Raw genomic sequence first — 17311 nt, forward strand, 5'->3', positions numbered from 1 at the left:
GCTGCTACTCCTAGAATTGTTACCTCAGCCCTATCACACAGAATGCTATGTATTTGTTCTACATCAGCATATGAAGGTTGCTTCTAACTGAATGTTTTGAGTAATACAAGACCTTCAACAATAACATGGTCATTGACACAAAGAACAAGTATGTAAAGAAAACATTTTAAATTAATGGGCTTGAGGATATGTAGTATGCCATCTATTTCTTCAAAATATTGCTATAATTAACTATGGTCTTTCAAAAACATAAAGGTAACAAAGCCTAACAGTTTTTACAATCAGCCAATATAAAATACTTTGCACCTTCAGGAATGATTCTTGAATATTCTTTTAAAAAGGAGGTAAAAAAAAAATCTGATTTCAAAATGAACTAATTCTTTTACTGATGAGTTCCTGGCTCACCATTCAACTTTGTTTTACCTATTATCTTTCCTCTCACAAAATAAAAAAAAAATAATAAAAACAGAAAGTCAGAAATAATCACAGTATTTCCACTTTTTGGTTTATAAATTCACGTTTATGGATTAGTCTGCTTATTTGATAAAAATTCAGAGATATGTGTAAGTTCAATGCCTTAGTAAAGCTAATTTAACAGTTAACATTTACTAAGTGTTCACCTTTTTCATATATTATTTTAAGCACTATACGGATTTTATCCAACTTCTCACAACCATGTGAGTTAGGTGCTATTATCCTTGTTATACAAAGAAGAAAACAGTGTATTGAAGTTAAATAATTTGACCAAGGTCATAGAATTATACTTGTGATGAAGAGCATAGATTCTAGAGCCACACTGCCTGGGTTCAAAACCTGGCTCCAACACTAATTAGCTCTATGACTGAGCAAATTACACACTAACTTCAGTTTCTTCACTCCAAAATGGTCAGAGTTGGAACAAGGATTCAATAAATTGATAAGTGCAAGGTGCTAAGAACAATGGCTGATACACAGTGCTTAATAAATTATTATTTATAATGCTAGAGCCTACAATGTTTTAACACTTGGAGCCTCTGCACAATGTAGAACAGTAGCCCACCCCCACCCTCCACCCCCGCCCAATCTGTGGTTTCCCTTCCCATGGTTTCAGTTACCCATGGTCAATTGCAGTCCCCAGAAGCAGATGATCCTCCTTCTGCCATACAGTCAGAAGATCGATAGTCACAATGCCTATATCATTCACTTCACTTCATCTCATCATGTAGACATTTTTATCATCTCTTGTCATCACAAGAAGGGTGAGGATAATACAAGATAATTTGAAAGAGACTACATTCACCTAACTTTTATTACACTTTTGTTCCACAAAACAACTAGCCTGGGCTCTTCAAATATATCAATATTATGAAACCAAACAAAAAGCTGGACCTGCGGCAGATCAAAAGTAATTACGGGGACATGGCAACTAAATGCAATTCATGATCTTTGACTAGATCCAGGACCAAGGGTTAGATTGGAAAATAACTGTAAAGTTCATCCTGGGGGTGGGGGGGAGCTGGGTGGCTCAGTCAGTTAAGCGTCTGACTCATGATCTCAGGGTGGTCAGTTCAAGCCCTGCACTGAGCTCCTCCTCCAGCCTACTTAAAATAAAAAAAAGGTCATTATTGGGGGCAAATGTGAAACTTTTAATATGCACCAGATATTAGATAACAATGTTACCTCCATGTTAAACATGTAGTTTTGTAGGACATCTTTGTTTTTAGGATATTCAAGTAGATCTTTGGAGGAATGAAGTGTCATGATGTCTGCAACTTACTTTTAAATGGTGCAGGAAAAAAATGTATAAATGAAAGATAAATGTAGCAATGTTAAGTGGTGAATCCAGATGAAAGGTAAATTCATTGAACTATTATTGCACTTTTTTGTACTGAAATTTTGCAAATAGTTGAAATAAAAATGTAAAACTTCTGCACAACGAGAGACTAAACATTGAGAAGATATTTGCTACACCATAAATAAGAGGATTAGTAAATAAAGAGAGCTATGTACTAATAATGGAAAAGCAAACAAGCCAACACAAGTCTATAAACAGCAATTTACAGAAAAGGAAATCTTATAATAAACGAAGAAGCTCAACCTCACTTATGATCAGGGAAAAGCAAATTAAAATGAAATTTGATTTTGTTTTAAAATTTAGAAGTCTAGACAATATTAGTGTTTGTAAGGATATTGCAAAATAGGAACACTCACAACCTGCTGTTGATTAATCAGTATTTTGGAAAATAATTTGAAATTATCTAATAGAGGTGGAAGATCTTCATGCTCTACAATCTAAGATTTTCCTAAGCTAAGAATTCTCTCACACATGTAAACATGATAATCCAAGAATGTTTCAATAGCAAAAAAATCAGAAATACCTAAAAATCCATAAGCAAACGTTTATTCATATAATGCAACACTAGAGCAATTAAAATGAATGAATTAAAGACTATCTATCAACATGGACACATACTGTAAACAATGTTGGGGTGCCTAGGTGGCTCAAACACCTGACTCTTAGGTCATGATCTCAGGGTCCTGGGATTGAGCCCTGAGTTGGGCTTCGCGTTCAGCAGGGAATGTGCTTGAGGAGTCTCTCTCCCTCTGCCCCTCCCCCCCCACTTACACTCTCTCAAATAAATAAATCTTTAAAAAAAACTGTAGGGGTGCCTGGGTGGCTGTCAGTTAAGCACCTGCCTTTGGCTCAGGTCATGATCTCAGGGTCCTGGGATTAAGCCCTGTGTTGGGCTCCTCGAGAGTCTGCCTCTCCCTCTGTCCCTCCTCCCCCATGCTCTCTCTTGCTCACTCGCTCTCTAATAAATTAATAAAATCTTTTTAAAAATGTTCAACAAAAAAAATGTTGCAAAATCATATGTATAATGTACTAAATAAGAGTGTATGGGGGCGCCTGGGTGGCTCAGTTGGTTAAGCGACTGCCTTCGGCTCAGGTCATGATCCTGGAGTCCTGGGATCGAGTCCCACATCGGGCTCCATGCTCAGCGGGGAGTCTGCTTCTCCCTCTGACCCTCCCCCTTCTCATGCTCTCTCTCTCATTCTCTCTCTCAAATAAATAAATAAATAAATCTTTAAAAAAAAAAAAAAGAGTGTATGTACTAGGGGCGCCTGGGTGGCTCAGTTGGTTAAGTGTCCGACTCTTGATCTCGGCTCAGGTCTTGATCTCAGGGTTGTGAGTTCAAGCCCCACGTTGGGCTCCAAGCTGGGTGTGGAGCCTACTTTAAAAAAAAAAAAAGATACACACAAAAGGCAGGAACAAATAGTTCAACACTCTCCAAGTCAATTTAATCCTCCTGATTCTGTATTCCACCTAAAAAGAGGGCAGTTTTGCTGCTCTGCTGGCAATTTTGCTATATTTATTGGTTTCTATCGTCTTGTTGCTAAACTTGTTTTCCATTTAAGAAAGAACCAAAGACGCCTGGATGGCTCCATCAGTTAAGCGTCTGCCTTCGGCTCAGGTCGTGATCCCAGGGTCCCGGAATCGAGCCCCACATCGGGCTCCCTGTTCAGCGGGGAGTCTGCTTCTCCCTCTGCCCCTCCCCCCTGCTTTTGCGTGCATGCACACACTCTAAGAAATAAATAAAACCTTGAAAAAAAAATGAACAAACAAACAGCCACTGCAAACTCTGGTAACCAATCATAGAACACAATCAAATTTCAAATAAAAAGTCATATAAGATTTACTGTGTCAAATCACAAGAAATTTAGTAATCCATAACAATTTGCAATCAACTTCCTTAAAGAACTTTTGGGGGCATCTGGGTGGCTCAGTCCACTGAGCGTCTGACCCTTGGTTTCAGGTCAGGATCTCAGGGTCATGAGATTGAGCCGTGTGTTGGGCTACCCACTCAGGAGGGAGTCTGCTCAAGATTCTCTCTCACCCTCTCCCTTTGCCCCTCCCCCTACTCACACATTTTTCTAAAATAAATAAATCTTTAAAGCAAAGAACTTTTTTAGGTCTGAACCTAAAAAACAAAACAAATACTAACCACTCATTAAAAAAAGTTATCTGGGGGCAGCTGGGTGGCTCAGTGGGTTAAGCATCTGCCTTCAACTCAGATCATGATCCCGGGGTCCTAGGATAGAGCCCTATGTCAGGCTCCCTGCTCAGTGGGGAGCCTGCTCTTCCCTCTCCCCAACTCTCGCTCGTGCTCTCTCTTGCTATGTCTCTCAAATAAAACCTTTAAAAAAAAGATTATCTTATTTCATTAATTGTGCTCTATCTTCAAGAAATCCACATAGCCTATCTTGTAAACAGCTTACCAGAAATTCTGTCTCTAGCTTTATCTCAAACTATTACTCTATCACATACTTTTAGTGAGAGCAACCTATTCATTAAACCCTCAATATAACTACTTTTTCATCTTCTTACTCTCATGTCACCATCTCTTATGCTTTTCTGATCCCACCAACATGTAGTAATGTCCCCACTTTGAGCAAAAAACAGTAAGAATTAACATTTATAGAGAATTTAATGTATGCTAATATCGCTTCAATGGAATTATCACATTTAATCCACACAACCCTGTGAAATTTGTTCTATTTTCCCTTTTGTGGTGAGAGAAACCAAGTGAGGCCCTCCATGTTCTCCAACGTTGCATGGATGGTAAGTTGCAAGCTAGGTCTCAAACCCAAACTCCAAAAACCACACCCTCAAACATATGTGATGCTATCTCCTGGCTCAAAGTATTGACTGCCTTTATTGCTCAAATGTCACTGAACATATGCCCTGTGATTTAACATTTTGTGTTCAGAGATGTTGTTTAAGTGGCGCAAAATACTATTTCCTTCAACAAAAATTTACTGAGAGCCTGTATGCCAGGCATTGTTGACTACTGAGTCCTAAAGCATGTTACAAAGCCTCTACAAATGAAAAGTAGATAAATTCTTCAGATACATGGACATCCCAGAAAGTGGGTAAATGAAAATTTAAAATATGTACATAGCAATTGAAACTACATAAAAACTATGTTTAAATAGGAACTGGAAAAGAACATAGTCATAAATAGTATGATAAAGTTGGGGTTTGTTTCTTCTTCTTTTGCTATTTCATTGAATTAAGCTTTTTGTTAAGAGAGCTAAGCAATGAAAAGATGTATTAAAAAAAAAAAAAAAACACCAAACATGTCTTAAGTGCTTTCTTTCTCCCATAAAACAGCAAGAACAGCCTAGAGAAAGAGGAATGAACATCCCTCCTCTCAACACTCCACTGTAATTTGTCTTTCTTCAGGAAGATACACCTGATGTCAGCAGTAAGGCTTGCAGATACCATTAGTAAATATCTCTCTATATAAAATCTTCCTACAACTATAAACTTTCAGAAACTTGTAGCTAATTGTAAATTTTCATAGAATGGAATCTAATCTTAGAACTGAAAGAAACCCAGGCGCCTGGGTGGCTTAGTCCCTTAAACGTCTGCCTCCCGCTCAGATCATGATTCCAGAGTCCTGGGATCCAGCCCTCCCTCCATCGGGCTTCTTGCTCAGCGGGGAGCCTGCTTCTCGCTCTGCCTGCTATTCCCCCTGCTTGTGTGCTCTCTGACAAATAAATAAATAAAATCTTCAAAAAAAAAAGAACTGAAAGAAACCTTGCAGAACATCTCCTTCAACCTTCTCATTTTACACTGATTACTAAATTCTAAAATCTAAATTCTAGGTTAATGAGAGTAAATGCAGCAACAACCTATAAGAGCTGAAATTGTAGTGGCTTATATTGCAAAAGAAATGCATTTCAGAAGTAAAGTCTGTGTGTGCTAGCATCAGCCCATCATGTAGAGTTCGTTAATTACTAAGCTGCCTCTTACTGAACTTAACTTCTACAGGCCTGAACATCTTCATCTGGGTAAATTCTAACCACTGTTGAAAAGTGTCCCAGTAGGGGCTCCTAGCTGGCTCAGTGGTAGAGCATGCGACTCTTGATCTCAGGGTTGTGAGTTGGAGCCCCACGTTGGGCGTGAAGCCTACTAAAATAAAATAAAATTAAGGGGGAAAAAAGTGTCTAAAAAGACCTCAATCACATTAAGCTTCCATGGTAAACGGTACTGTTTCAACATTCTTCCTTTCAGGTTACAGTTAGAATTTGCATCCGCTGTCTTAAGAGGCACAATGAACAGTGCGCAGACACTACAAAACAAGTACAGTTCTATGAAGAACCTGTCTGCACCAGGACACGCATGGGCGCACGCACGCACACAACCCTATAAAGGTGACTAGTCACTGCAGAGCACTGTACTTTATAATACATCCCTCAAACATAATGGCCCTAAAGCCCACAACAGGGGAAAACAACAAATGACACCAAGCTCTACCTACTGCTTTTAAAAGGTGAGGCTTACTGGCGTCAAAACCTCCAAACATTATGCTTACAACTAATGGTTCAGGCCTCAGATCTGCATCTACGCCTCGGCTTTCACCAGCTTCAAGGGTCCCCAGAAAAAAAAGGAAGGGGCCGCCACCAGACAGCTGACGCCTGACTTGGGAGCCGTTTGGAAATAACGAGCATGGTTTTTGTGGCGGCTTGCGATTCGATGTGAGCTTTCCAGGAAGTGCTGCAAACGACATAACTGACATGGGCTACCAAGCTGGCAATTTCCTGCGGCTCTGGCGAAAACGCTGTCAGCCTCGCCTCCTACTACGGCGGTCCGCTAGTTCCCTGGGGGCCACCCGGAACGCGCAAGGGGTGAGGCCCTTGAAGAGGGGTGGAAAGGCTGGCCTCCGGCGCCGGCGTTGGCCGGAAAAAATAGGCAGACCTAAGAGGGGTCCGCCTCAGGAGGGATGAGGGCTGCCACCGGCGTGAGAAAAGCGGGGGGGGGGGGGGGCAAGACACGGCGAGGCTGGCTCTGAGGAGACGAAGGGCCGCGCTTCGAGGGTCAGACGGGTCCCCGCGAGCCGACGGCAGGGAAACAATGGCGCGAGCGTGACGTGGGGCCGGGGGCGTCGCCGCGGCGCGGAGGTAGGGGCCGCTCTGAGGCGGGGGCCGGCGGGGGCCAGCTGGGGACGGGGGGGCGCCGTGTGGGTACGCGGGTGCCAAGTCCGCGGGCGCGCAGGCGGACGCTGGGATGGAGGAGAGGGGCCGGAGGGGCTGGCGGCCCTAGTGGGGCCGGGGCAGGGGCTGGCGGCGGCCCCCGGTCCCAAGTCGCGCGCTCTGCCGCGCACCCTCCCTCCCTTGCTTGCTTGCTCGCTCTCTCCCTCGCCCGCTTCCTCCCCGCCCTCCCGCGACTCCCGCAGCACTCACCAGCCCGCCGCACGGCTGCAATCCCAGCGCGCAACTGCCGCAGCCGCCTCGGCGCGCTCCTTCCCCGCCCCCGCCGCCCCGGCACCGCCCCCGGCTCGCGCCCGGCCAGGGACCGGCGTGCTGTTCTTTCCCCAGCTCCGCCGCAGAATCCGGCCGCGGCGACGCTCCCTAGCAGCACTGCCTGAGAGGAGCCCCGATGCAGTCGTGCGCCTCTGGCCCTAGCGCGGGTTCTCGAGATCCACAAACAGCAGTTGTTGACGAGCTGTAGGATAAGGCACGTTGACAACCCTTACATGGCTTTTAGGTCTCCATCAATTGGCCTTGTGCCCGGCCCCTCAGCAAGGCCCCAGACCACCTTGCCTTGGTCTACACACCGATGCTTCTCCTTAGGGGGATGGGGCACCCTTTTTCCCAGTCACCGAATCTTCTGGTCAAACAGACCCCAGAGCCCTTCTGGTCCAGACCCCCATACCACGCTTGAATCCCACTGATGGTTAAAAGCACCAGCTTTGGAGTTTGTCAGAACGGGTTGGAATTGCAGTTCCACCACTTAAAAATTGTGTGACCTTGGGCAAGTTACCTGACCTCACTGTACCAAGTTCCCTCATCTATAATACAGGAACAGATAACAATAGTACCTATCTCATTGGGTATCACAGAATGAAATAATAGAGGGAAGGTTCTCAGCACAGTCCTGGCACAGGGCACTCAGTAAATGTTAGTTATAGCGACCCCCTACCACCAACAAGCCGAAAGACTCCCAGTGACAGAAAGCCCACCATTTCCAGAGCAAGGCATTCCTTGCTCTCTGCAGCTCTACACCGGTTAGAAAGTGTTTCTGAAACACCCACTCTCTGGCCCAAGTCCTATCCCTTGGGAGCCTCAGAGAACAAACACGTCTAATTTCTCTTTGTCCTTCTACTTATAGATATTTGAAGGTTTCTGCCCAGGTCTTCTGTTACTGGAGACCAGTATCTCCCATTACTGGGGAAGGGAAGGTCTTTGTCCTCATTCTCCTCATGCACCTAGTAGGTTTGAATGTGGCTCCTTCATAGTATATCACCCAAAACAGAAACAAATGTTTGCAGTACCATCACAACAAAGCAGTTACCCTAACTTCCTCCTTGTAGGACTTCCATTCAGGCAATAAAGTTCATGGCATCCACACTATTGACTCATTGAGTTGCCACCAACAAAACCTCCAAGACGTAAATAAGTGCTCTACTGGAGCATTTCTACCTCTCATGATTTTTGAGCCAACTTCAGTTCAGGTCAGCTGAGGACAGGCCTTGGACCTCTCACCTACTAGCTTGTTCAGGATATGTGAGGAAAAGGAATAGGAACTGGAATTTCGTCTAATACTACCTTCAACCAAGTACTTATGGAAAAAGTTCAGGGTTTGTGTCTAAAGACCAGGCCACTGAACAAATAACATATATATATATATATTTATAAAATCTCAACTGAGCAAAAAAAAAATGCATGCACACATGAAAGACTAAAAGGAAATATGTAATTGAATATGTTAGTAGTGTTTTTTTCTCAGTGATAAGATTCAGGGTAGTTTCTTTTCTTCTTTATACTTTTCCATAAATTTCCCAGATTTTCTACATTGTTTATACTACTTGTATAATCAAGAACTTTGTTTCCAAAAAAATCAGAAAAAATAATTTTAAAAATCAGGGACATGTAATAACTTTACAAGTTGGGGAACAACGGGCGCTTGGGTGGTTCAGTGGATTAGGTGACTGCCTTTGGCTGGGGTCATGATCTCGGGTCCCAGAATCAAGCTCCACATCAGGCTCCCTGCTCGCCGGGGAGTCTGCTTCTCTCTCGCCCTCTGACCCTCCTCCCCGCTTGTGCCCTCTCTCTCTCTCTCTGTTGAAAATAAATAAATAAAACCTTTTTAAAAAATTGGGAAACAAACTTAAGAAATAACAGACTAAGAGAAAACATTTGTAATACATAAAGATTTGTATCTGGAACATACAAAGGACTCTTAACAAATCAGTAAGAAAAAAATCTACTAAAAAAATGGGCAAATAATATAAATTGGCAGTTCACAGAAAAGGAAATACAAATTGCTAATAAGCACACACACAAAAAATGCAATCTCAGTAGTAACCAGGGAAATGGAAATTAAAACTGAGATTGGCAACAATTTTCAATCATCATAATATCAAAAGAGTATAAAATGGCACAGCCACTTTAGAGTGCAATAGGACAATATTTATTAAATCCATGTCTCAGCAATGCCACTTCTACTTATCTACCATACTCCATGTACATATGGAGGTGTGTACAAGGATAATTACTATGATATTGTTAATAAACTTTGGAATCAGCCTAAGTGCCCACCAATAGAGGAATGGCTAAATAAAATGCACAATACTCATAATGCAATTCTGTAGAGAATTTAAAAGAAGTGACCTTGATCTATACATTAATATAGATCTATCTCAAAATCATATAGTTGAGGGGCGTCTGGGTGGTTCAGTCGGTTAGGCGTCTGACTCTTGATTTCAGTTCAGGTCATGATCTCAGGGTCCTAAGATTGAGCCCTGCCGATCTAGTTACAATGTAGCTGTAAAGTGCTGCCTTGTCTTTGCCCCCTGCTCAAAATAAAGCTGTTACCTTTCTAGCCCTGTCCGCCATGGTGCTTAGCAGCCAGGGATGCATGGTCTCAAACATGTTTACCAAGTAAAACACTGACTTGAGGGGCGCCTGGGTGGCTCAGTCATTAAGCGTCTGCCTTCGGCTCAGGTCATGATCCCAGGGTCCTGGGACCGAGCCCCACATCGGGCTCCCTGCTCAGCGGGGAGTCTACTTCTCCCTCTCCCACTCCCCCTGCTTGTATTCCCTCTCTCGCTGTGTCTCTCTCTGTCATCTTTAAAAAAAAAAAAAAAAAGATTGAACCCTGCCTCAGGCTCCATGCTGGATGTGGAGCTGGCTTAAGATTCTCTCTCCCTCCCCTGCTCCCTCTGCCCCTCCCCCCTCACTTGCTCCCTCTCTAAAAAAAATAAATAATATAGTTGAATGTAAAAAGCAAATTGCAGTATAATATGTAAATTATATATATAATTGATATTTTTAAAAAAATCTTCCTCAAAATGCTTAACTTCGGTCTAACCATGAAAAATCATCAGACAAACCCCAATTAAGGGATATTCTACAAAATACCTGACCCGGACTCTTCAAAAGTGCTACGGTCGGGGTGCCTGGCTGGCTCAGTTGGGAGAACATGTGACTTTCAATCTTGGGGTGATGAGTTTGAGTTCCATGTTGGGTGTAGAGATTACTTAAAAATAAATAAACTATTAAAAAAAAAAAGAACTGGAAGCCTTTAAAAAAAAAGTGTTAAGGTCATGAAAGCCAAGGAAAAGACCAAGAACTGCGACAGACTGGAGGAGACTAAAGAGAATAGAAAACTAAATGCAACGGAGGATCCTGGATGGGATCCTAGAACAGTAAAAGCACATTAGTGGAAAAACTTGTAAAGTTCTAACAAAGTTTATAGTTTAATTAACAGTACATATACCAGTTTTAATTTCTTAGTTTTGATCATTGAACCAGAGTTATGAAACCCGTTAATATTAGGAGAGGCTGAGCTAGGGTATACTGGAACTTTCTATTACTATCTTTGCAACTCTTCTGTATATCTAAAATTATTTTCAAAATAAAATGTTAAAACACAGACATAAATAGCATTATTTCTTATCGACACTGCTATAGACAAATTCTAAATTCATATGTTGAAACCTAATGCCCAGCGTGATGGTATGTGGAGGTAGGGCCTTTGAATGGTAATTAGGTCATGAGGGTAGAGTCCTCATAAATGGAATGAGTGCCCTTATAAAAGAGACCCCAGAAAGCTTCCTACCCTTTCCACCCTGTAAGGATGCACAGCAAGAAGATAGCTGTCTCTGAACCAGGAAACAGGCCTTCACCAAATCTGCTGGTGCCTTGCCCTTGGACTTCCCAGCCTCTGGAACTGTAAGAAATTTCCTATAGGCTACCAAGTCTCTGGTATACTGTTATAGCTGCCAAAACTAAGACAATCTCACATTAAGTTTATAGAAGATTTTTAAAAAACATTGTAAGGCTACATGCCAAACTCTTATCAGAAGTTATCCAAAAAAAAAAAAAAAGCTATCTCTGAAGATGCAGTAAAGGCCAAGATTGGGGGTAAAAGGGAGTTTAGCTTACTGGGTTTTTTGTTCTTTTTTTTTTTTTTTTTAGAGAAAGAGAGAGCATGCATGTGTGGGGATGGGGTGGGGAGGCAGAGGAAGAAGGAGGGAGAGAATCTTAAGCAGGCTCCATGCCCAGTCCCCAGCCCAAGGCAGGGCTCTGGGGCTTGATCTCACGACCCTCCTGAGATCATGACCTGAGCCGAAATCAAAGAGTCGGATGCTTAACTGCTTAACCGACTGAGCCACCCAGACACCCCTAGTCTTACTGTTTCTGAAGATAAATGTATTCATGTATTGTTTTTGTAACCAGAAATTAATGTTTTAATTGCAAAAGAAAGGAAAAGGGCAGGACATTTGGCTTTATGACTTTCTGGAGAAAGACAAGCCATACCAACTACGAAAGAACCTTCTAAAAGAAGACTGGGGAGCCTGAGGAAGCAATGAGGAGTCTTAAGTGGCTTGCTTGGGGTTTCCAACTTGGCATTGGCTGAAAGGCCTGGGCAGTGAGTGCTTAGCAAGAGAGGCCATCTTACTGTGGCATAGGATGGCCTCTCACCAAACTTCCTGCCCAGCACCCACATGGCTGTCCTACCCCTCTGATTAACATGATTTTCCCCCAGAATACCATAAACTGTGAGTCACCCAGAATGTAAGCAGCGTTCACAGGTCACTCATCAGTTTTCTGCTCCTTGGCAGAAGCTCTCAGAGAAATGCAAACATTGCTCAACACCCTGGCCTAGGGCCTAGAAACAGCCTCTGCTGCCCAAAAATCTTTCTCCCAGGAAGTGTTCAGTCTTAGATCCAATCAGCCATCTCAGATGTCTCCTCTGTTTTTCATCCTTCTTTCTCTAAGAGCATAGGGTCAGCACTTACCGTGGTTAGTGCTAGCACAATCACCATGCAAGGAGACAATGAGACAATGTTGGGTCTAGCTAGAAATGGCCAGCGCAGCTTGAGACAGGATATATGTAAGACTCGGGAGCACCAACATTTCTTCAAAAATATGCAGTGAGCTCCTACTCTATTGATGAGCCTAACACTCATCAATAGAGACATGGGTTTCTGCCCTCTTGGAGGTTTCCAACTGCTTGGGAAGATGAGCTTTAAATAAACAATTATTTTACTACAATTTTAGGGAAGTGAAATGCAGGGAAAGTAAAAGATGCTATGAGGGAAAACAAAATAGGAGTTATGGAGAGGCTCAGGGAACATTTCTCTTAGGAAAGAACATCTCAGCTGAGCCCTGAAGGATGAGTAGGACTTAAGCTAAAGAGATGTGTTTGCTTGGATAGTTGGAGGATTCCTGAAAGAGGGACCAGTAGGTACAAAGGCCAGAAATGAGTCATTATCTGTTAGTGACTCAATACTGCATAAAGGATAAGAATAAGGTCCCCTGGATCCCTACTTCTGTTTCAACACAACTCCACTTTTATCTGTTTTAAAAAGAGATTCCAAAAAATATAAATAAATAAATAAATAAATAAATAAATAAATAAATAAATAAATAAATAGGGGCATCTGGGTGGCTCAGTTGGTTGGGCGTCTGCCTTTGGCTCAGGTCATGATCCCAGGGTCCTGATCCGGCTCAGCGGGGAGCCTGCTTCTCCCTCTCCCTCTTCCTGCCACTCCCCTTCTTTGTGCTTTCTCTCTCTCTGTCAAATAAATAAATTAAATTAAATCTTAAATAAATAAAATAATAAGATTCCATATAAGGATGTGTGTGTGTGTGTGTGTATTAACTGCCCATATGTCTATGTTTGAAAAAAGGGTTTGGTTGTTTTTAAAAAATGTGTTTGAGGGGTGCGTGGGTGGCTCAGTTGGTTAAGCATCTGACTCTTCATTTTGGCTCAGGTCATGGTCTTGGCGTCATGAGATTGAGCCCTGCATCAGCTCAGCAAGGAGTCTGCTTCTCTCAGTATCCCTCTGCCCCTCCCTGAACTGGTGTGCGTGCACTTTCTCTCTCTCTCTCACAAATAAATAAATAAATCTTTTTTTTTTTTTAAGTGTGTTTGAAAACTAACAGTCTAGGCTCTGGAGGACCTCTCAGAAGGCCTTTGCATGGACTCAGGTTCCAAGCTACAAGGGCTTGCTGATCTTAACCAAAGTTCATTGATTTTGCCGCTGTTGTCTTGCCAGGCTCTGCCAAAGGGCCATCTGCCCACTCTAATTCTCCCAGTGGTGTTGTGGAAAGGCCTCAGAAGAGATCATTGACAGCAGCTCAGTACAAATCAGGCAGCTTAGTCCACAGGCAGCTTCTGTCTATGGAATCAGAGGCTGAAAATAGATCATTACATGCCACAAAAGTCTTAAATTGCTTCTAACCAGGCAGCGAGCTGTAGGGATTAAGAAAATGGATTCCAGAGCCAGACTCTCTGGCTTCAACTTCTGGCTCTGCAGCTAACTAGTTGTGACCCTGAACAGGTTTCTCAAAGCCCTCATGTCTTAGTTTCCCCATCTTTAAAATGGATGTGAGGATAATAATAGTGTCTACTTCATAGGCTTGATGAGGATCAAATGAGAGATCACACTTGTACAGCATCTGAGATAGGGCCAGGCATCCAGTAAGCATCATATAAATAAATTTGTTAAATAAAACCTAAGTGGCAATAGTATGTTTCTTTCTGTATGAATTTATGGGTGGCAAAGCCCAAATTCAGGCATTTTAAATCTACTGTTTGATGTTTTACCACTGCTGTCAAGGTGAAGTTCTCTCTGTGGCTTCCCACACCTCTGAGGAATTGGGGTCACATGGCCCTCTGAAACGGTGAGTGGTTACCAGATTTGGGATTCCTTCACTCAGTAATATTGCAGAAGCACTTCTGGGCATTCATGTAGGGTGACCATCTTTGGACTGTGCCATTCAGGACATTCAAATAAACTGTCATCGGGGTGCCTTGGTGGCTCTGGTTGGGCGTCTGCCTTTGGCTCAGGTCATGATCCTGGGGTCCTGGGATCCAGCCCAGCATTGGGCTCCTTGCTCGGTGGGGGTCTGCTTGTCCCTCTCCTCTGCCCCTTCCCCCCATTTGTGCACACTTGCTCTCTCTCAAATAAATAAAATCTTTTTAAAAAATAAAAATAATAAAATAATAAAATAAACTGCCATCTACTGTCATTACTATTTCTTGAAAAGCAATTTTAACACCAAAAAAGTGGGAAAAACATAATCTCAGAATAAAAGGCAGGGCCTTAAATTGAGCTTAGTAAAAAATTGATACCCTTTTCTGCTCTTTTCCATTTCATCTTAAGCCAGCAACCAAGAGCCGACCCCTGTCTAAGACCCAGCATTTGGCTAACACTGCTCCACATGACCCTTCTGAGTGTTCCTGGACACACTGGACATTATAACTAAATACCTCTCCACCTCTCTGAATGTCCACACCTCAAAGCCAGTACCAAACACCCCACACTTTACAAAACTGAAGGCATTTGCTACTAATCCCAGAGAGTACTGCTATGCTCAGAGGTAGATGGGCCACAATTGGGAGGAGGTATTTTAGTTGTTCCCTGTAGGACTTAATGGGGCCATTTAGAACCTTGGCTCTAATTCCAAGGAGTCAGGAAGGACTCTGAGCTACCTGGGTGTTTTAGAAAAAACCTCCCCGTCCTCCTGTGTCTCCTTCATTCTCATATCACTCCCACACTACAACACTTCTGAAACCAGACGCGTGAGGGTTTTCCCACACCAAGCAATTCTCTGGGACAACTTAGTGTCAACAATCAATTTAACTTAATTCTGACACTAACTGCTTGGAGACAGTGTCAGATCCCCCAGGGTAGGGGCTCAGTCCCGTGAGACTGCCCCCCACTGCAGATGCCAGTCACAAGTAATAGGTCCCCAGGTTATCCACAACTTCTGTCTGACTTGGCTACAAATCAGAGGTTCCCATGACCTCCTCCCCCTTGGATTTGATTATTTGTTAACAGCCACTCACAGAACTCAGGGAAACACCCACTTGCATTTACCAGCTCATTAAAGGCTTTGATAAAGGTGAACAGCCAGATGAAGAGATACAGAGGGTGAGGTCTGGGAGGGTCCCAAGCACAGGAGTTTTCATCCCCACAGAGTTGGAGTGCCACCCTCCCAGGATGTGGATGGGTTCACCAACCTGGAAGCTCTCTGAACCCCACACATTTTTATGGGGGCTTCATCACACAGGCATTGATTGATCATTAACTCCATTTTCAGCCCCTTGCCCTTCTTAAGAGGAATGAAGGGAGTGGCTGAAAATGCTGAGCTTCTAATCACAGCTTGCTCTTTCCAGTGACCAGCCCTCATCCAGGAGCCATCTATGACTCAACGAGAATCACCTCATAAGAACAGAAGACATGCCTATCACCCAGGGAGTGACAAGGGTTTCAGGAGCTCTGTACCAAGAACCAGAGAAAAAGACCAATGTCTATTTTCTACTACCTCATGCTGAGTGTGCAGCTTGTCTTCCCAGACACAATGAGAGGTTCCACCAAGGAGAGTCAGGGTACAGGGCTGTCGTGCTGACTCTGCTGCGAATCTACTGTGTAATTTTGGTGATGCCCTCTACCATTCAGAGACCTAATTTACTCTTCTACAAAATGGAAGCAGTAATACCTGCTCTGCATTCCTCAAGGTTGTCTTGGGAATCAAATATATAATGGCTACAAATATGCTGTTAAAGCACTGTAAAGGAATGGGTATTTGTTAACTCTCAGCCCCCACTCCCTTCTGGTCAGGGCCCCAAGATTCCCTACTAAGTTTATACCAAGGATCCTCCCTTCCTTCCTCTCCTTTGGCCTGACTAGGACTCCACAGCCCAACACTCCAGGGGAGACTCCTCTAGGCCTTGGGTTAGAGCAGTGTGGTAGAGAAGAGCTGATTTGTTCTCTCCTTCTCAGAGCCCTGGTCTCCTAGGTCTCTCCAGGAGGGAGTAAACTCCTAAATATTAAACACTCAGGAGTCCACAAATACTCTTGGAGTTCCAGCTTAGTGAGCCTGTCCAAGAATGCTTCCTGCTAAACTAACAAAGGTGATAGCCGGAGAATGCCGGGAGACATTCCATTTCTCTGCCTCCAAGGAATCCTGGCAGCTGGACTTTCTAGTGTGTTATATCTGGGAGAAACTTTAGATCAGTGGTTCTCTATTCTGGCTGAACATTAGAATCACCAGGGGAGCTTTTAAAAAATACCTGTGCCAGGCTGTACCTCACACCAATTAAATCAGAATCTTTTGGACATCAGTATTTTTAAAGCTCCCCAGATGACTGAAATGTGCAGCCTAGTTTGAGAACCACTGCTATTGATAATCCAGGTCAAACAGCTCATTTTACAGAAAAAAAAGGGGGAGGGCCTGGGCATTTAAGAATTTTGTCCAAAGTCATACAACAGATTAGAGTTTGAAATAATTCAATAAGCTGATGAAAATAACAGCTAATTTTTGTTGAGCATTTACTGTCACTTTACAAACATAATCTCAGATAGTCATCACAATAATCTTATGAGAAAACTGAAGCCCAAAAGGTTTAGTTTGCTCAAGGCCAAAGCAACTAAAGTGGCGGAGATCCCTGTTCAACTGTTCAACCAAATTTGAGAGCAGATGACAAGACGGGGGGTAGAGCCTCTGCCTTTAAGGAACTTGTAGCCTATCTGGAGGGACAGGAAACAGGTAAGCCAACACTTAAAACAGTTTGATAAGTATGACAGTAAAAGTAAACAATGCAAGGCCAAGGAAGCCACCTAACTCTGGGAAAAGTCAAAGAAGTCTTCTCAGAGGAGGAGTTATTTGCAGAAATCTTAAAAGGTGAATGAAAAGTAGTTTAGTGAAAAGAAAGAAAGGAGAGGAAGTGGGACTAGCAAGTGCCAAGCCATGACATGTGAGAGAGCATGGTGCTCAGAGGATGCTCAGAGCTCCGTAGTAATTCAGA

At 43.1% G+C, this 17311-nt stretch overlaps 1 protein-coding gene across 3 annotated transcripts in view; it reads right to left on the minus strand.

Moving 5' to 3' along the window:
* NT5C2 (5'-nucleotidase, cytosolic II) overlaps positions 1-8172 on the minus strand; it is a 93242-nt gene extending 85070 nt beyond the window's left edge. For 2 of the 3 annotated variants that reach the window (XM_035028323.1, XM_035028306.1), the window contains exon 1: positions 7228-7302. The gene's annotated coding sequence lies outside the window, so the exon portion shown is untranslated. Of the gene's footprint in view, positions 1-7227; positions 7303-8153 lie in introns of those variants that run through there. The other variant, XM_035028316.1, reaches the window with a different exon arrangement.
* Between the last annotated feature and the right edge of the window lie 9139 nt (positions 8173-17311).

Source organism: Mirounga leonina, unplaced genomic scaffold, assembly GCF_011800145.1.
Source record: "Mirounga leonina isolate KUSES-001 unplaced genomic scaffold, KU_Mleo_1.0 Mir_114, whole genome shotgun sequence".
Lineage (NCBI taxonomy): Eukaryota > Metazoa > Chordata > Mammalia > Carnivora > Phocidae > Mirounga > Mirounga leonina.